This window comes from Sinohyriopsis cumingii, chromosome 15, assembly GCF_028554795.1.
Source record: "Sinohyriopsis cumingii isolate HCF-2022 chromosome 15, ASM2855479v2, whole genome shotgun sequence".
NCBI classification, from domain to species: Eukaryota; Metazoa; Mollusca; class Bivalvia; order Unionida; family Unionidae; genus Sinohyriopsis; species Sinohyriopsis cumingii.
This window is the reverse complement of record NC_142975.1, coordinates 1,557,763-1,579,300: the sequence shown is the minus strand read 5'-3', so window position 1 is coordinate 1,579,300 and position 21,538 is coordinate 1,557,763.

Below are 21,538 nucleotides of genomic sequence, written 5' to 3'. Positions count from 1 at the left end.
CGTGTCACTGGACGAGTGCATGTCATCCTGCCGTCTATAAATTAGAAGACATGAACGGAGAAGTGCTCAAAGGAACGTTTTATTTGCCCGAGTTACAACGTGTCACCAAAAAAGAAGACGACGTGTACGACATCGAAAGCATTCTCGAACGCAGAACCCGTAAAGTGGGCAAACGACGTGTCAAAGAAGTCAAAGTACGTTGGAAAGGATATCCACCCAGTTTTGATTCTTGGATCAACACTTCGCAAGTCATCGACTATAAAAAGAAGTGAACATCATGCCCTTTCACACAGACGCATCTACGTCGATCACTCCTTCACCCAGTTCTTCTCTGCAAGATTTACAAAAACAACCCTTGTGTGTGTGGTGTGAAGAACGTGTGCCTAAAACACAAATCGTCTTTTTCTGCCAAATCTTCGTGGTGTATTGTGTCATCGGGGCAGCCATTGCCAATTTGAGTTTGCAACAAGGAGACAAACAATTGTGGACCATTTTATTGAGCAGTTGCATTGGTTACCTGCTTCCCAATCCCTCCCTGAAATTCTCCTCGAACGGGAACAACGGGAACCTTGTGTCCAGTGCCAGTGTCAGTCACCACTCCAATAACAACAACAACAACAACCCCATTTTAGACGGAGACACGCCTCTGACGTCCAGTAACCCCTCGGACAGCCACAGAACTCTGGAATTATGAGTCACCAAAACCAATTTTCCTTAACCTTACCCAGTGACAGTTCCATGGAGGTCTTTCCCCACAACACGTTGTGCTGTTACACGGCCAAATTACCTCAGGCCATCCCATTTTTTACTTTAAAAATATCACGACACGTACGTATTTTTTTTTACGGTATATTTTCCTTATGAAAGTTTCAAAGAAACACTCATTCCACTTACATAAGATAAGATAAGAATTCTTTATTTCAGACTACATAGTCTATACATCTAAATTAAAATACAGATATAAAGTAAAATCACTGAAAACATAAAAGAACATATAGAACATAACAATCACATCCATAGAAAAAATACACCCTTTAAAAAATATCACAAGAGTGAACTGAAGACGCATGTGATTAAAGAGTGACCACAGAAAAGTACATCCAAACAAGTCGTGATATATTTCGTAACATGACTAACATAATGTCCATGAGTCGCCCATGGCGTGATCATTTGTGTGTTAGTTTTATTGTTTGTGAAGTGACTAATGGTCAGGTACAGAAAAACGCGTCTGATCATCTCGCGGTGCGAATAACAAGTGAAACCAATTTGAAGCTAAGGCGGTGGAAAATATCGACTGACCAATGAAGTCACTTACAATGTGCAACACATTGTTTGGTTGTAAATTCAGGGCAAGTAGAGTAGCGACCAGCCGCAGAATAAAAAAAAAAAGAACACGTCCGATCTTGTCACTGTGCGAAACGGTACTGAAGTCAATTCGAAGCGAAAGCGGTAAGAAAATAAGTATAGCCAATGAAATCGTTTATGATGAGTGATGCATTGTTTTTTTCTTAGGTAGTGTGGCAAAATAATGCCAACGCAAGAGCGTTGTTACCATTGCAGTGCAGACAGATTGGAGAGTGTAAACGTACAAACCCTTTGTTGCGTATTGTACCATTTCTTCTTGCCAGATCAAATACTAAACGGCCACAGTACTGGTTCGCGTTTTGAAACTGACAAACATTTTTAATCTTACTCAAACATTTTGACAAGCACACTCACATGAATAGAGACAGAAGTGTAAAATATCGGTTGGCCAATGAAGTCACTTACAATGCGTAACACAATGTTTGGTTGTAAATTCAGAGTAAGTAGTGTAGCGACCAGCCGCAGAACAAAAAAAAAAAAAAAGAAAAAAAAAAACACGTCCGATCTTGTCACTGTGCGAAAAGGTACTGAAGTCAATTCGAAGCGAAAGCGGTAAGAAAATATGTATAGCCAATGAAATCGTTTATGATGAGTGATGAATTGTTTTTTCTTAGGTAGTGCGGCAAAAAAATGTCAACGCAAGAGCGTTGTTACCATTGCAATGCAGACAGATTGGAGTGTAAATGTACAATCCCTTTGTTGCGTATTGTACCATTTCTTCTTGCCACATGAAAATATTAAACGGCCACAGTACTGGTTCGAGTTTTGAAACTGACAAACATTTTTAATCTTACTCAAACATTTTGTCAAGCACACTCACATCAACAGAGACAGATGTGTTACAGTACCAGGTGTCAGTTTTTTGTTATTTTTTTCCCTTCAAGATAGTGATTTTAGGGTTTGTACGAAGTAAAGAAACTAAAAGTACAGTGAACCTCAAGGATGATAACCCAAGCTGTCTATCCATTGATGTATGTATTTACGTCAGAAGAAATATGATCCTAAAACAAAAAGATATAAGGCAAGCATGATTAGAACGAACACAAAGACAGCAAATTGTAGTAACAAAGGTATGTTTTCCTTCACGTCCGCGTAACTTAAAGTTTAATCCCCTTGCAAGACAAACTTGGTACCTTTTGTAGAGCTTGAAATAAAAAACTGAACAAACTTAAAAACTTTGCTATAGATACATGCATTTTCTTTTTTGCAGCAACAGACTAAACAACATAAATAAATTAAATCTTCTAGCAAAAAAGAAATACATCATAAAAAAAGAATTAAAGATTAACGATGACTAACCAACAAAACCGAATTTAACAAAGGCAATGGACATGTGTAGAAATACCTCTCAGTTTGAGAAAGTATTTGGATGTCATATGCCATGTACCAACAACTTGAAAAAAAAAATGTATAAACAGAGAGAAACCTTAATTCAAAATTTAATTTTGTTCCAAATTGTTTGTGTTTTTAGGGAATATACCTAAGCACTAATAAAGGGTGGAACAGGGAAGATACACATAAAAGCTTTGATATTTCTGGAAAAAATGAGGTGATATTCCTACAGTTCTTAACCAGCTATATATGCTGGGACGGGTCTGTTGGATATCCACAAATAAAGAAGTACAGATTCTGGTCACGTTGCAAGTGTGTGGGTGTTTTGGAAAATGGTAAAACTTGGATACACTATTTTCTCGTGACACTTATAAAGTAAAGAGTCTGTACAACTGTCAGAAGCCAAAGTCATATAACTTTTGTACGGTTTGTAAAGATTTCCACTTTAGAAAATGTGAAGTATCACAAGTTATTATCACAAACAGAAATGGAACATAGGGGTTTGACAGTTGTTGTTTAGACACCTCCGCTCAAATTCACAACTTACTTGCTCTGTCTCATATTTTGATCTTAAGGAAAGATCATCTTTGTGCAGCAACAGTGGTAACAGCAGGAGGAGACGCCGTCACTGCTGTCGAAAAAGGGTAGTTCTTTTATAAATGCGTTTAGTATATTTTTTAAAAATATCAGATGAAGAAACGTGTGTTAAAACAGGGTTGGTAGAATGTATTCAGCGACAAAGTAGAAGTGACTGAGAGAAGGAGACAACGTTGTCGAGTGGCGTAGTTTTCTGGAGTACGTACGTGTCCCAGCGACACAGTGCCGGCGTCTCTAGCTCTCTTGAAGACACCAACTGTCTGGGTTTTTTTCTTGCAACTTTTTTCTTTCGTGGTAGGGTTTGAATCGAAGGGTCATCAAGATGCATGAGGTGTTTAAGACGCACCGCTGTCGTTGGGTTCCTATATGCTTGGCTTTCACTTGCCCTTGTGAAATATACCAAGTCATTGTGACAACAAGAGGTAGAGAGTTTATATGGAGAGAATGAACTTGGTTAAATCATTTCTGAATCAGCAATCGAGATGAAACGATCGCACGATTTCAGTGAGAGAGAAGAAGAACGTAAGAGGCAGCGAAGTGACGTATCGCCTCACACACGAAAAGAAGTGTTCGCTCAAAACGAAGACATTAGCAAACCTGAACCAACACCTTCCACTTCTGCGACCAGACATAGAGAGCCCACTCCAAACCAAAGTCCACCAGTTAACCCTGAAAAGTACTATCACATTCGAGAGACGGAAAAGCGACCCTCTAGAAAATTTAGAACCACGACTTACACCTACACGGTGAAGTTTAAAGATTTCAAGTCCGACGTACCATTGGAGAAAGCAGAAGGGTTTATCACCGAGATGTGGGATTCTTTGCTCACCACACTAACGCGACAATGTCAACCCAAAGAAGACGATTTGTTGACACTATCCATAGATCACGACAGCTTGAAATCCCCTGTTTGGATCGAGTTTAGCAGACCCGCAGAACTAACCCCTTCCAAAGTCATGGACAAGATTCAACACGTACAACAATCTAATGATCAGTTTGACATCACCGATGGTAAAGCCACACTGAAAATGGCCCACGTCTCTCCTCCTCAAGGGACTGGACGCATAAAGGTCTTATTGGTGGACGACCTTCGCAACACCAAAACAAGTCGCGTCCGAATTAACAACCCTCAAGACCAGATGTGTTTAGCCCGTGCCATCGTGGTGGGACGAACCTATGCGAACAAGAACGACACGGTAGAATGGAAAAGAACCTGGAAAACTATTCAACGATCCGATCGAGCCAAACAACGAAATGAAGCAGAACTCCTGTTACAACAAGCCGGACTGTCCAAAGACACGCCCTGTGGCATTCCTGAGATGCAAAAATTGCAAGATGCCCTAGCTCCACGATACACCTTGAAAGTGCACCCTCAAGAAGTGCGCGGACCTCTGTTGTTTCGAGGGAAAGACTTTAAGGACGGAAAATACATTCATGTCTATTATTACGATGAACATTTCGATACCATTACCGCCATCCCCGGATTCCTGGGATACAGATATTACTGTGAGAAATGTGACCGTGGTTATAATAATCGAGAGCAACACAAACATTGTGGATCGAAATGCCCAGGATGTTTGGCCTCTCCACCCTGTCTGAGCGAAGGGCAAAAACTATTGCATTGTCCTGCTTGTCTGCGCACGTTTGTCAGCCCTGCCTGTTACCAACAACATCTGAAGACGCAAGGTTCACAGCAGAAATGTGCTTGCCAACTCCTGAGATTGTGCCCTACGTGTAGACAAGGCATACGTACCAATAGTACCAAGGCACACGTATGTTCAGGGAAAAAAAATGTCACATTTGTCATCACATCGTGGACTTGAAACACCAATGCTACGTGGAAAAATACCAACCCCAACCAGAGAAAGAGGATGGTCACAAGAAGAAAGGCAATTTCATCTTTTTCGATTTCGAATGCATGCAAGAGACTGGCATTCACATTCCTAATTTCTGCGTGGCTCATCGAGCGTGCGAGAAGTGCATTCAAGAACCTATCTTCAGTCATTGCCCTCACTGCAGCAAGATTCCTGGAGGACGTGAAAAAATCTTTCGGGGACCGAACACGCTAGCCGATTTCGCTAGATGGGTCTTAGACCCCATCGACAAGACGTGGAGCCAAGAGGACATCGAACGTTACGGAGATTGTCATCGTCATGCCACGGTGATGGCTCACAATTTCTCCGGATACGATGGACAGTTTCTTCTCAGATACTATACGGAACATGGCACCGAACGTCCTAAAGTGACTTTGAACGGAGCCAAAATCATTTTCATGCAAGTGGGACAAGTACAGTTTAAAGATTCGATGAGCCATTTGGCCATGCCTTTGAGTCGAATGCCTAAAACGTTTGGAATGACAGAAATGGCTAAAGGGTACTTTCCACACTTTTTCAATACGGAAGCCAATCAACACGCCGTTTACCCCATTTACCTGAGGCTCACTATTACGACCCCGACAACATGCGTACCGAACAACAAGAAGCTTTCTACGCTTGGTACCAGGCTCACGCCTCGGACCCTTTCGACTTTCAGGAAGAAATGCTAAAGTATTGTCGTTCCGACGTGGACATTTTACGGCGTTGCTGTGGAAAATTTCGAGAACTGTTCATGGAACACGGAGGGCTCGATCCTTTGAAAGAAGCTTGCACCATTGCCAAAGCGTGTTCCTTAGTGTATCGACAACGATTCATGCCTGAAAACACCGTGGCTGTCATCAGCCCTCAAACGACCAACTTTGTCAAACGTCAATACTCGGTCAAAGCCCTACGTTGGTTACATTACTTGTGCGACAAGGAAAACAAATGGATTCAGCATGCCCGCAACGGAGGGGGTGAAAAGACCATCGGAACGTATTCGGTAGATGGCTGGGACTTAGAAAACCCCAAAATCGTGTACGAGTTTAACGGTTGCTTATTTCACGGATGTCCCGTCTGTTACCCTGATCGTAGCACTAAAAATCAGTTTTTACAACGAACCATGGAAGACTTGTACCAGGACACTTGTCAGCGGCGCCTAAAGTTGGAACAGGAAGGATACCAAGTGGTGGAAATGTGGGAACACGAGTACGATCACCGTATGAAAACCGATCCCGAGTTTAAACGTCTCGTGGAAAGTTACCATTTCATGGACCCGCTGAACCCGAGGGATAGTTTGTACGGAGGAAGAACCAATGCCACCTGTTTGCTGTACCAAGCCGACGAAGAGAAAGGAGAAGAAATCAAATACTTGGACGTGTGTTCGCTGTATCCCTACGTGTGCAAATATTGTCGCTTTCCTGTAGGGCACCCACAATTGTTAACGGAACACTGAAAAACATTCGACAATACGAAGGCTTGATCAAGTGTAAAGTTTTGCCTCCCACGAACCTATACCATCCCGTCTTACCTCACCATTGTCAAGGCAAACTGATGTTTCCATTGTGCCGTACTTGTGCCGAAACGTGCAACCAAGACCAACCTTGTCAGCACACCCAGGAAGAACGTGCCTTGACGGGAACCTGGGTCAGCGTAGAATTGTTCAAAGCTCTGGACATAGGATACCAACTGTTAGAAGTGTACGAAATTTGCCACTTTCCCAAGACACAACAATGCCACAAGGGTGACCCCACGCAGAAAGGCATTTTCGCTGACTACGTGGATGCCTTTTAGAAACTGAAACAAGAAGCCAGCGGCTATCCTTCCTGGTGTCACACTCCCGAAGACCAAATACAATTCAAAGAGAAATACTATGAACAAGAAGGCATCTCTTTAGACCACATCGAGAAAAACGAAGGCAGGCGATCGTTTGCCAAAGTGATGTTAAATTGCTTGTGGGGTAAAATGGCACAACGACCGTGTTTACCCAAGACGGAATATTTGACAGAACCTTCCCGCTACTTCCAGATGATTCACGACAAAACCAAATACATGAAACACGTGGACGTCGTTCGAGAGAATTTGATCTTGGTCAATTACGAAGAAGATCTGGACTTTGTACAAGACGACCCTTTTGGAAATGTCATCATTGCGGCTTACGTGACAGCTCATGCTCGCTTAAAATTGTACGAAGCTTTAGAACTGTTAGGGGAACGCGTCCTGTACTTTGACACGGACAGTTGCATCTACATCGATCGACCGGGTCAGCAACACCCTAACATCGAAGAAAACCGTTTAGGAGCCTGGACAGACGAACACCCCGACGACAAGATTCTAAGTTTCGCGAGTGGCGGTCCTAAAAATTACGGCTACGAATACCGGGACAAACAAGGAGAAGTGCACACGGAGTGCAAAGTGAAAGGACTGACTCTGAATTATCGTACCAGTCGAGTGGTCAACTTTGGGGTATTGAAAGAAGCCTTGCAATCGGGAGAGGATGGAAACTTTAAAGTGACCACTCACTAACCGAACAAGATTGTACGTTTACCCACTCACCACATCGTCAGTCGACCCCTGGAAAAAATCTATCAAATCGTGTACCAGAAGCGAGTGAGACTTCCCAATCACTTTACGTTGCCGTACGGTCACATCGATATTGGTCAGCATATAAAAAGGGACAACGTCCAAGACCAATAGTTTATTGTCACTACCAAGACCAATCGACAAAAATGAACCTTTTCAAACAGCAAGTATAGAGCGTAAGACTCAAGTCCAACGAGAAACTCGGGTGTGATTCTATGCCTCACGATCACATCACCAATGCAATACCACATCTTAGTTGTTATGTACTAATGCCATGACAAACTACGTGCAACCAGTGAAACTTCCAGACCACAAAACTTTACCTTATGGACATGCTGATATCACCCAGTATAAAAAGGGACGACTTCCAAGAACGACACTTCATTGCAAGGACAAGCGACGAGAAAGATGAATAACTCTACGCAGAAGAAAAAAGAGAAGGAACAAACATCATTGACCTCTTTCACCACCATACCGTCACAGCAAAGTGCGTTCAAGAAGGGAAAGGATTCAATAGACCTAAAGGAGTATTTTAGCGTCCAAATGACCCAGACAGCGACCTCGAGAAAATTTAGAACGACAACTTACACCTACACGGTGAAATTTAAAGACTTCGCGTCTGACGTTCCAGCCGAGGAAGTATCATGTTTCATTACGGATCTACTTGACTCACTGTTAGAGGAACTCAAATGTCATTGCCAAGTCAAAGATGAAGGTCGTTTGAGCCTATCTATGTATCACGACAGTTTGAACTCGCCTGTATGTCTCGGATTTAGCATACCTGCAGAAATAACTTCTTCCAAACTTTTGAGGGCTATTGAAGACGTGGGGTCGGTGAGAGAAAAATTTGACATCACCAATGGAAAAGTGACTATTCATATGGCATATGTTGTACCTCCATGGGAAGAAGACGATCACTGCTCTTGATCTGCTTACCGATAAGTGTACCTAGCACGATGGACGTAACAGCAGATTTACGACTGACAGGGAATACGAGATCGGAAACATCTATGCTGGGACACAAGTGGTAGCTGACCAGATTAGTAGTAAATGGGGGCACCTTAGCGTCAAGGGGAATTAGCATTACAAGACCCCTTGGGCAACTCTAGCGTCAAGGGAAAATTAACATGGAGAAAAATCGTGGGTCAGATTAGCGTCAAGGGAAATTAACATGGAGAAAAATTGTGGGTCACTCTAGCGACAAGGGGAATTTAACATGGAACTATAGTGTGGGTCTGTCTAGCGACAAGGGGAAATTAACATGGGAATAGAGTTTGGGTTTGTCTAGGGACAAGGGGAATTGAATATGGGATTTTTTTTTTAAATTTAAATTTAAATTTAAATTTTAAAAAAGGGGTAGGCAATGGAAAGGCTATCTCTTTTCGAGAAAAATGGCTGGCCCTGAAAAGGGCCTTTGGGTTTTCTTCTTCTTCTGCTTCTAATTTCTTCTTTTTCTCCACCAAGTTCTTATTTTATCTCCAACACTCTTTCTCTTCTTCTCTTTCTTTTTCTCCTGCTCTTCTTTCTTCTTCTCTTCCTCCTCTTCTTTCTTCCTCTTCTCATTTTCTTCTTCTTTTTCAATCTTTTCGTTCCATTTGCTTATTCTTATTCTTTCCTCTTCATCCTTCTTCTCCTCCTTTATCTCTTTCATGACACCACTAATCTTGTCCTTTACCTTTTTTAAGTTATTAATTTCCATCTTTACACGATGGGGACTATAGGAATAATGGTCTTCAACCAGTCTTATTAACATCTGCTCCATCATTCCTAAGTTGTCTAAAACGTCTTGTAATGTTTGTATTTTGTCCATTTGGTTAGAAGCCATCTTCTTTTTTTTATTCTTTGCAGAATGGTTTGAACGACGAATACTATGGGTTCTTATACTTAAAGCGCGTACGTGAAGGAAAACATCCCCCTAAAACGTAAAATTGATCTTACCTAGATCATGACCAAACAACGCGCGAACGTGAAGGAAAACATCCCCCTACTTTTTCATTTCATATAATAAAACCCAAACTATACTTTCTCATTTCATATAATAAAAACCCAAACTATACTCTCCACATACGCTAAGAAACAATAAACAAAATCCATAATCTACTATCCACACAATCTTACGTGAGCGCTTACAAAACCCAAACTATACTCTTCACATACGCTAAGAACAATAAACAAATCCATAATCTACTATTCACACAATCGTACGTGAGCGGGTACAAACACAAACACAAACACACAAACACATACGCTAAGAACAATAAACTAATCCATAATCTACTATCCACACAATCGTACGTGAGCGCTTACAGAACCCTAACTATACTCTTCACCTACGCTAAGAAACAATAAAGAAACCCATAATCTACTATTCCCACAAACATACCTGAGCTCTTACAAGCACCAACACACAAACACATACCCTCACACTATCTTAAGAAAGAGTTAGTGTTTATAATCACACTACTCTACCTACACACATTGGCAAATCGATCGTTATTTCTTTTCTAGAGTATTGGGTAGCCCTGAAAAGGGCTGTTTTTGTTTTTTTTTGGAACTTCATGGACACCTGGTTAATGGTGGCACCTTCCAGACCTAGCGCCACATACACATCTTGTCCCCCAGTTACTTTTTATCTTTTTGGGGGAGAGAGCAGAGGCAGGATATGTCGCTTCAGAATCCCAATTTTCGCTCTCTGGGATTCTGAAATTTCTTCTTCTCTCCTTTTCCTCCTCCTCCTCTTCTTTGTATCGTCTCTCCTCCTCTTTGTATCTTCTTTCCTCTTCTTCTTTATATCTTCTCTCCTCCTCTTCTTTGTTTCTTCTTTCCTCCTCCTCTCTTATCCTTCCCTCCTCCACAATGGCTTCCGCGGCCAGTTCATTTAATATGCGCCTGGCATATTCCAGATGCACATGAAGTTCCAACAGTTTAGACAGTCTCGTGTTCATTTTTGGTGTTGATCAATCAACAAGGGTAGCTGGACTGCCGAACGAGTTTCAATTTATAGTGAAAGCGTGGACGTGAAGGAAAACATCCCCTAAAAACATAAAATTGATCTTACCTACATCATGACCAAAAAACAACAACGCGCGGACCTAAAAGAAACACTCACTCACTTTTTATGCTACCCATCACTATTTTAAAATTTTTTATAAATCACTTCAATAGACTATCCACATACGCAAAGCAATCCAATCTAACCCCAAATTTACACCTCAAACACCAAAAAAAAAGACATCATTTTAATCTACTATCCATACCAACTTACTTAACCACTTACAAACACAAACACACAAACACATACCCTCACATTTTTTTTAAAAAAGAGTTAGTGTTTATTTTCACACTACTCTACCTACACACATTGGCAAATCGATTGTTATTTCTTTTCTAGAGTATTGGGTAGCCCTGAACAGGGCTGTTTTTTTGTTTGCTATGGCATTCTTTTTAGTTTCTAAGAATGCGATATCCTCTGAGGATAGACTTTCTGGCGATAGATCTGCTTCTTCGGAAAGAGACGAAGAACTCTTTGGTGTCGATACGACAATCGACAAAGCCTCTGTCAGCTTCAGGTTGCTGCTGCTGCTCTTGTTGTTGTTGTTGCTGCTGTCTCTGAAGTCTGTACTTCTCTGTCCATTCTTCTTTTTCCCTGTTCATTTCTTCTCTGAAGAGCTCTTCTATCAGGTCTTCAGTGATTTTTAACATTCTCACATTCTCTATTTCCTCTGGCTTCGGTATCAGACTGTGTCTGACCCTATGCAAATTCACGTAGGCTTCGTTGAGTTTAGCTAGTTTGGAGCACATCTTCTTAGGAGGATGAGTCGACAATGGATGGTTAGACTGGAAACAACCCGGTTCTTAAAGTCAAAGCGCGGACGTGAAGGAAAACATCCCCCACACGGTTTTTGAGTCGCAACGTTCAGTGAGTGTCATGAGAGGGATAGTAAGAAATGAAAGAGCATCAATCCAACATTCTTATAGCTAAACAAAAGACAAAGGCATTTTTTTCAAAACACATTTTTTATTCAAAAATCACTTAACACTAAACAACAACTCTAACATTTTTAACAATAATCCAACATCATAACATCAAACAATTTTTTTCAAAATACAACATTTTTTCCACAGTCTCATCACATTCCATCTTTAAAGTTTCTCCACTAGGTAAAGAGGGATAACAGTCTTCCATGGTTTCTAGTAATCTAGGATGACTTCTCTCAAACTGTTGATTTCTATGGTATTATCGAATTCTGCATACAGGATGACGTTCACCGTTTCATCAGGGTCTCGGTCTTAACTGAATTTCCACACGAATCTGACCTGATTTTATAGGGTGGAAATGTCCCTCGTCGCTGCCTTGGTCTGGAGTGAAATCGAAAGCCCACAAAGCGTAGCCTCCTGCATAATCCTCGTACGTAATACCGTGACTGGGATTGGTTCCTAACTGTCCGGTGGCTTTGTACAGGGACAAGTACGATCTCAAGTAATTCTTCTTGGTAAAGTCAGGTTCGAAAGGTCGGGTACACAAGGTCTTGCCATCGCGACTGACTTCGATTTTGGACACGCCAAAGTGTTGAAAGTAGAAAGGATTTTTTTCGGCAGCTCCGTTGAAGGCTGTATTCTCGACGATACCAACGATCAAACGTTTGGGTAACTGTCCTTGGAACAGATGATCTTCGATCATGGATCGCTGTCCCTTGGGAATGGTGAAGGTTTTCACTTCCACGCGTCGTATGGGATACTTGGCGGTCGTTCTGCTCAACGTCTGACTGATGTCGTTTCCCACTTTAGGTAACACTTCCACACGGCGTACGTAGAGTCTGGCTTCTAGGATTTTGGTTTTGTAACCGTCACTATCAGCCATCAAATGGAAAGCGGCACTGCTACGATTCAGTCTCAGGCGGACATCCACCCCGTTCAGCAAATACTTTTCTTGCAACCACATGTCCAAATGCAAACGATCCATCAGTTCTAAACTTGTGTCGGCTCCCGTGATTCTCTTTCTTCGTTCTACAAATCCATCATTGTTGTCTTTCTTTTCATCAGTTTCCAATATTTCAAACCTGGTAGGTTCGTCAGCTTCCCATACCACACAGGCATTGAGATGAGTGTTCTTGGCATCTATTCCGTACGTCAAGAGATTTTCCAGGTAGGCACGATAAGGATAAGTATCCATGCTGCTACTGACCAGTTTGTTATTCAAGTACAAGTCCACTCCACTGAACAAGGAATGCATGAAATTGTTGACGGGAGCTACTGCTTCATCATCTATAGCACCTCCAGTCTTATCTAGAATTTTGACTTTCAGGTACAAGTAACTGCTATTCAGATCGATGTAATCTTCGGGCTGTCCTTTGATTTCAAACTCGATGGGAGCGGAATCGGTCAGTGAGGAGACGGGGTGAAATTTCACCCACTGGGATTCTTGCATGGTCATTATGGTGGGGGGCATGGCAAACAGATCCAGTTCCGTCTTGGAACAAGCGCAAGATTCTCGGTGCATCATTTTTTTGTCTCTTTTCTCAATAATCGAAAACGTCTAAGTCTCGAACGGTTCTTCTTTTCTTGGCCTTTCTCGCTTAAAGTCTGGTGAAAGGGTGTTTTCTTCGTCGTCTCTTTCTGCCTTGTCCTTGCTGAATGCCTGACTAGGTAGCGTGCAGGGCATTTATAGGTGTTTCTCGTTGGCTTAAAATGTCTTTGCCCGTTTGCAGCAAGACATTTTTGCCTGCCCTCATGAAGGCTTCTTTAGGGTTTTGTTTGTCGATGATGACATTTTGGAGAAATTCTTTGCCTTGCGTCAGTGCCGCATCTTTCAAGGCGTGCAATCCGCGTGTCACCATCGGTTTCAACACCGGGGCCACCGAACGAAAGGCCGATTTTAACATGTCTCCTAAGCCGTGTCCTCGCTGTCGAGCAACCCCTCGGTACACTGGATACATGACTTAAGAGTCGTGAGAGAACCGTTTTCGAAAATGGAGTTTCACCGTGACTTTTCCTTTGGTGAATGGAATATTTTGTCCCAGATCTCCTTTCATAGCAATGTTGACCGTGTCCAAATACGACTTACTGACCGGCAAATAGTGAGGATGTACAAATTCGCGGTGGACGTGGTAAATGTTTCCACCTTCCTCGTCAGTGTTCGTGGCAGAATCCACTTTGAAAGGAATGACACGCAGTAACGGTACGGAGGTGTGTCCCACCACGTTGTACTCCACCACATCGGAATACACAAACATCAAATTCAGTCCTTGGTTCAGTTCTACCGGGGCACGAAATAACTTGCTAAAAGACTCGTTGTCGTAAACGATGGGTAATTCGTTTTTCTTGAGCATGGTCTTTCTCATGTCCATGTCTCCGCCCAACATGTCAAACAATTCAGGACAAAATAAAATGGACAGGATTTTACTCCGTTCAAATTTCATCAAGAAGCGACGAGCTGCTTTGTGGTACTCCATGGTGACACTTTTGTTGACATGCTCCAAAGCTTTCAGAAACACGACATTAAACCTGGAGGTTATGGTGCTGACCAAATGTTGACCACTAAAATAATAGCCTGGGGGAATGAACAAGTGATAGGTGGTGTACTTTTGTGTACGGGTTTTCTTGTCATATTTGACATTGCTATCCATCCACTGTTGCATTTGCTCGTCATGAACTTCCACATCAAAAAAATTTTGATTGGGAAGGACATTGAGGACTTGGGTCGGGTGAATCATTTCTACTAAAGCCACTTCCCAATGGGCTTCGTGATCTAACTGGATGGCCTGAGGTAATTTGGCCGTGTAACAGCACAACGTGTTCTTGGGAAACACCTCCATGGAACTGTCACTGGGTAAAGTTAAGTAAAATTGGTTTTGGTGACTCATAATTCCAGAGTTCTGTGGCTGTCCGAGGGGTTACTGGACGTCAGAGGCGTGTCTCCGTCTACAATGGGGTTCTGGTTGTGATTGAAGTGATGACTGGCACTGGCACTGGACACAAGGTTCCCGGGGTTCCCGTTCGAGGTGAATTTCAGGGAGGGATTAGGAAGCAGGTAACCGATGCAACTGCTCAATAAAATGGTCCACAATTGTTTGTCACCTTGTTGCAAACTCAAATTGGCGATGGCTGCCCCGAAGACACAATACACCACGAAGATTTGGCAGAAAAAGACGATTTGCGTTTTAGGCACACGTTCTCCACACCACACCCACAAGGGTTGTTTTTGTAAATCTTGCACAGAAGAACTAGGTGAAGGAGGAGTGGTCGACGTAGCTGCGTCTGCTGTGTGAAAAGGCATGATGGTCACTTCTTTTTATAGTCGATGTCTTGCGAAGCGTCGATCCAAGAATCAAAACTCGGCGGATATCCTTTCCAACGTACTTTGACTTCTTTGACACGTCGTTTGCCCACTTTACGGGTTCTGCGTTCGAGAATGCTTTCGATGTCGTACACGTCGTCTTCTTTTTTGGTGACACGTTGTAACTCGGGCAAATAAAACGTTCCTTTGAGCACTTCTCCGTTCATGTCTTCCAATTTATAGACGGCAGGATGACGGCCATGCACTCGTCCAGTGACGCGAAACAATTCGGTCGTCCAGTTAGGTAAGTAACCTTTGTCGAAAGTGCGTTTGGTTTTGCCAATGCGCACCCAATCTCCTACGGCCAACTCTCCACTTTTCTTGGGGACAGCCCTCGTCGGGGACGTACCAAACAGGCGCTCAAACACCAACACTTCGTTGTCGGGAGTCACGTCTTGCGGGGCACGTCCGATGCTTCGATGGTAAGATTGGTTGTACGCTTGCACCAGGTGCGGTAAGATGTCGATGTACTTCAGAGTGTGGTGATGCGTAAAATATTTCCACATGCGTTCTTTCAAAGTGCGTTGAAAACGTTCCACGATGCTGGCTTTGGTTTCGGGATTCTCGGTGGTAAAAAAAATGAATGTCACGTTTCTTTAATTCTTTTTGGAAGGCTTGGTTCAGAAATTCGGTACCTTTGTCCGTTTGCCATCGAAGAGGGTGACGACCGCTTTGTTTCAACACTCGTTGCAGGGCTCGCACTAACTCGCTGCTCGATTTGGAAGTCAAGGGCACGACCCAGGCAAATTTGGAAAAGACGTCGATGACACAAAACAAATATTTGTAACCACGATTGTAGCTGGCCAAATGAGAGACATCGGCTAAATCGGCTTGCCATTGATGATCGATGCCTTCCACTCGGGTGCGACTTCTGGCAAACTTGCGTCGAATGGGTTTGTGTAAAGTGTAGGTAGCTTGTTCTTGTAACCATCGTTGCACTTGAGGTAAACGGAGACTTTTTAGTCGAGTTTTGGCAGCACGATACAATTTTTGAACTCCTGCGTAACCTGCAGGATGCGAGGGATCGTAGTAAATGCTGGCTAAGACTTTTTCCATTTTTTTGTGTTGGTTGGTGTGTTAATAAGACACCCACTCTTGGAGGATGTTACTCTTTTTCTCTTGGGGTATTTTCTTGGATTGCAATGCTTTGCGTGTGCGGCCAGCAATAGGCGTCGAAGAGGAGAAGGATGTCTGAGCGGGGGATATCGGTTCTTGTTTCACTTCTGTCTTCATTTCTGTCTTCACTTTCTTTTTCTCTTGTGAGGAAGAAGGGGTGGCCATCATCTTTTTAATCCATCCAATTCTGGAGGTAGGTGGTGTTGTTAACTTGCGTACTTTTTCTGGTGGAGTTTGAAACCCTTCCTCTTCTTCTCCTTTTTCTGTCTTGGTCACGGGTACTGGTGGTACTGGTACTGGTACTGGTACTGGTGATGGTGCTGGACTTTTCATCAAGGTCTTAAAATCTTTCAGAGTGGGTAGAGCTGTTTCGTCTAAAGCTTTCTGGTGAAAGAGTTGCAGTCGTTGCAAGAGTTGACCGTACTTTTGCGATTTTTCCGTTTCGGACAAATGTTGGCGATCCATCAAGGACTGCAATTCGTGTTGTAACTGGGACATCTCGCTCAAATGGGGATTGGGAGGTAAATGCGGGGTGCGTTGTTCTTGCCACCGATGGTATTCCATCCATCGTTTGTAAGGCACTAAAGCTAGTTTTTGTCCTTCCATGGGGTTGTCAGGGGTCGATTCTGAGATCTTGGGACTTCCGAAGACCTTTTTATCTTGCTCCCACCAGTCCTCCCAACATGGTTCCGAAGACTCCTTTCAGTATGGGGCCTAACAAGAGAGGTAAAATACCTCCACGTTGCACTAACATCTTCTTTTTTTGACGAATGGGAATTTTCTTTCGAAACATTTGGCGAAGAACGTGACGATGTTTGCTTAAGCATTGTTTCTGGTGTTTGGACAAAGGGATCGTGCCTTTAAAAACGTTCAAACAACATTCGCACACGGTATCGATGACCTCTTTGGAGGCCGTTTGAATGAGTTTTTTTCGTAGGGGTGGAGAAACTTTGGACAGGACAGATAACATGTCCCCATGTTTGGCTAAACGTGGTGGCAGTCCTTTCCTTTTCTTTCCTTGGGGTTTTCTGGAGGGTGACATCTTTGAGTCTTCAGGAGCACCGAAAAAACACTGATACCCGACTTGGTCACAGGCCTTTTTATACTGGAACGCGTCGCCACTGATTGTCTTTACGTCGTATCAGTTTGAGGACAGGCATGACACGTCGTGCAGGGGTACGCAACGGACTAAATCGAGCCAGTTCTTGCTTGGACAAATCCAGCAAACTTTGTAACATGCCCGATCTTTCTTGAACTTTGATTTTGGGAGAAGGTACTTTGTGAGCAGCAGCCACTGCCACTAAATTGGAAGGTCCTGCCACTGGGGAAGTTCTTTTGGGGGTCATCAACGGAGAAGTTCTTGGTGTGATCAACGTCTCCAAGTACTCTTCAGTTCTGGGTGTCGTTAACGGAGAAGTGGACAAACGTGAAGCTGCCGGAGACGCAGTCACCGCTGTGGCAGGTCGTGGTTTGCGAGTATAAGGTTGCGTCCTGGCCGAAGTGCCTCTCTTGCGACTCATTTTGTGTGGACTTTTCTTTTTCTGGGGGCTTCTTTTCTTTTTCCGGGGTGGTATCTGGTCAGAGGAGGGTCCTGCCTCTGGAGAAGTTCTCCTTGGGGACCTGGTCTTTTTCTTCTTGGGGCTTCGTTGGACTTTTGTCTTGGGTATAACTTTGGGGGCATTAGGATCCCATCTTAAGAGTGAGCGAATGATGACCCCTCCTAGAGTACCGCTCCCTCCAGGTTTCAAAATGATTTGTTTTTTGGTTTGAGTGTCGATGCGGGGATCGGCCAGTTGGACCAAAGCGACTTTGTTTCGATCGAAAAAGCGTTTGGTTTGATGAGGAATCTGAATGATTCCTTGGAGTAATTGACGTGCCGTCACCGTGAACCATCGTAAGACTTCTTTGAGACTAGCTTCTAAGACACGAGCTCGTGTTTGTGGATCTTTTTCTCGACTGATGCCATACAAGGCACGAATCAATTTGACGGGAAGATGCGACTGAAGGGACGTCATGTTCGCACTGAGAGTGAGACAGACGAAAAAGGGTCTTAGGTTTTTATAGATTTTTTTATGGGGAGTGAAATGAAGTCGAGGACGGAGACGTGTACAGGACAGGCCCTCCGTCTTGGCACCAGTGGTGAAACAAGTGGGTACGAAATCGCAAATCCTCGGGAGTCGTAGGTTTCAAATCGACGAGTAAATAGGCGTGTGGAGTTTGAGTGGCATCGTCGTACGCCTGAGTCAGCCAAGGCGTTCCTAACTGTTTGGCTAAGACTTGCACTTGCGATTTATCTCGAGGGCTTTTAAACAAGACCACGTAATGCGCATTGAGACTGATGGTGAGATGGGCTTTACTTTGTTGAAACAAATTTTGGGTGATGTAAACGACACTGACATTACGGTGATGCCCTTTGCGCGTGAACCACAGTTTAATTTCTTCTTCGTCTTCTCCTAACATGTCGTCGAAAATGACCAAATGGGTTAGACGGGAGTCAGAGACGATGCCGTCGTTTTCTTTAGGAATGCCTTCCACAAACACGATGGAATCGCCTTGACTTTCTCGCAAGAGGCTGTACGCCGATTGCCACTCTTTGTAACACCACACGATTCGTTGAGGGGGTCGATCGATCAAATGATGTTTATGTTCGATCAAACGTTTGACGAATTCGGTTTTGCCTGAACCGCTAGGTCCAGCAATGAGCATGTTAAAGGGATGGCGAAGATACAAAGCCTCCCAACTGGCACGATCTAAGTGTTCGTCGATGACTTTGACAGTAGTGGAAGAGGGAGCAGAGACAGCAGAGGTAGCCATGGTGTGAGAAATGTCACTTGTGACACGAAAAAACAAACAAGACAAGAGTTTATATACTTTTTCAGAGCACGTTTATAAAATGTTTCAAACATGAATACGAAAGACAAAAATGCATAAAAACCAAAGGCTTAAGTACAAGAATAAAAGGCACATGATAACCATGAACGTGGAATAAACACAAGTGTCTGTACAACATGTTTTGGGTAAAGTTCTAACCAGTTCTATAGTAGGGGTAAGGTCACACAAGTGTCCTCCCGAAAGGGTCTTTCAGGCCTGTCCACGACAGTCCTGTCCTGGGTGACGGGTTCTTCTGGTACCGTCACTAACAGAGGTTGAAAAGTAACTTTTTTCCTTGAATAACTCTCGTGCATACTGGGCCACCTCTTGTGTACAAGCTTCAAAACCCTGGTCTCGGTGATGTCCAACATTTGACTCCTAACCAATCTGGTTTCTTCTTCGTCAACGACATGGTAAGTTACTTCAATGAACAATGAACTATCGATCTTGCCTAGGGTTCCTTTTCATATACAGACCAATACCGACGTGACCGTACGGTAAGGTGAAGTGACTGGGAAGTCGCACTCGCTTCTGGTATACAATTTGATAGACTTTTTCCAAGGGTCGACTGACGATGTGGTGAGTGGGTAAACGTACAATCTTGTTCGGTTGATAGGTGGTCACTTTAAAGTTTCCATCCTCTCCCGATTGCAAGGCTTCTTTCAATACCCCAAAGTTGACCACTCGACTGGTACGATGATTCAGAGTCAGTCCTTTCACTTTGCACGTCGTGTGCACTTCTCCTTGTTTGTCCCGGTATTCGTAGCCGTAATTTTTAGGACCACCACTGACGAAACTTAGAATCTTGTCGTCGGGATGCTCGTCTGTCCAGGCTCCTAAACGGTCTCCTTCGATGTCAGGGTGCTGTTGAATCGGGTGATGGATGTAAATGCAACTGTCCGTGTCAAAGTACAGGACGCGTTCTTCTAACAGTTCTAAAGCTTCGTACAATTTTAAGCGAGCATGAGCTGTCACGTAAGCCGCAATGATGACATTTCCAAAAGGGTCGTCTTGTACAAAGTCCAGATCTTCTTCGTAATTGACCAAGATCAAATCCTCTCGAACGACGTCCACGTGTTTCATGTATTTGGTTTTGTCGTGAATCATCTGGAAGTAGCGGGAAGGTTCTGTCAAATACTCCGTCTTGGGTAAACACGGTCGTTGTGCCATTTTACCCCACATCACTTTGGCAAACGATCGCCTGCCTTCGCTTTTTTCGATGTGGTCTAAAGAGATGCCTTCTTGTGCGTAGTATTTCTCTTTGAATTGTATTTGGTCTTCGGGAGTGTGACACCAGGAAGGATAGCCGCTGGCTTCTTGTTTCAGTTTCAAAAAGGCATCCACGTAGTCGGCGAAAATGCCTTTCTGAGTAGGGTCACCCTTGTGGTACTGTTGTGTCTTGGGAAAGTGGCAAATTTCGTACACTTCTAACAGTTGGTATCCTATGTCCAGAGCTTTGAACAATTCCACGCTGACCCAGGTTCCCGTCAAGGCACGTTCTTCCTGGCTGTGATGGCAAGGTTGGTCCTGGTTGCACGTTTCGGCACAAGTACGGCACAATGGAAACATCAGTTTGCCTTGACAATGGTGAGGTAAGACGGGATGGTATAGGTTCGTGGGAGGCAAAACTTTACACTTGATCAAGCCTTCGTATTGTCGAATGTTTTTCAGGTCGATGTGTTCCGTGAACAATTGTGGGTGCCCTACAGGAAAGCGACAATATTTGCACACGTAGGGATACAGCGAACACACGTCCAAGTATTTGATTTCTTCTCCTTTCTCTTCGTCGGCTTGGTACAGCAAACAGGTGGCATTGGTCCTTCCTCCGTACAAACTGTTACTCGGGTTCAGCGGGTCATGAATTGGTAACTTTCCACGAGGCGTTTAAACTCGGGATCGGTTTTCAAACGGTGATCGTACTCGTGTTCCCACATTTCCACCACTTGGTATCCTTCCTGTTCTAACTTTAGGCGTCGCTGACAAGTGTCCTGGTACAAGTCTTCCATGGTTCGTTGTAAAAACTGATTTTTAGTGTCACGGTCAGGGTAACAGACGGGACATCCGTGAAATAAGCAACCGTTAAACTCGTACACGATCTTGGGGTTTTCTAAGTCCCAGCCATCTACCGAATGCGTTCCGATGGTCTTTTCGCCTCCTCCGTTGCGGGCATGATGAATCCATTTGTCTTCCTTGTCGCACAAGTAATGTAACCAACGTAGGGCTTTGACCGAGTATTGACGTTTGACATAGTGGGTCGTTTGAGGACTGATGACAGCCACGGTGTTTTCAGGCATGAATCGTTGGCGGTACACTAAGGAAAACGCTTTGGCAATGGTGCAAGCTTCTTTCATAGGATCGACCCCTCCGTGTTCCATGAACAGTTCTCGAAATTTTCCACAGCAACGCCGTAAAATGTCCACGTCGGAACGACAATACTTTAACATTTCTTCCTGAAAGTCGAAAGGGTCCGAGGCGTGAGCATGGT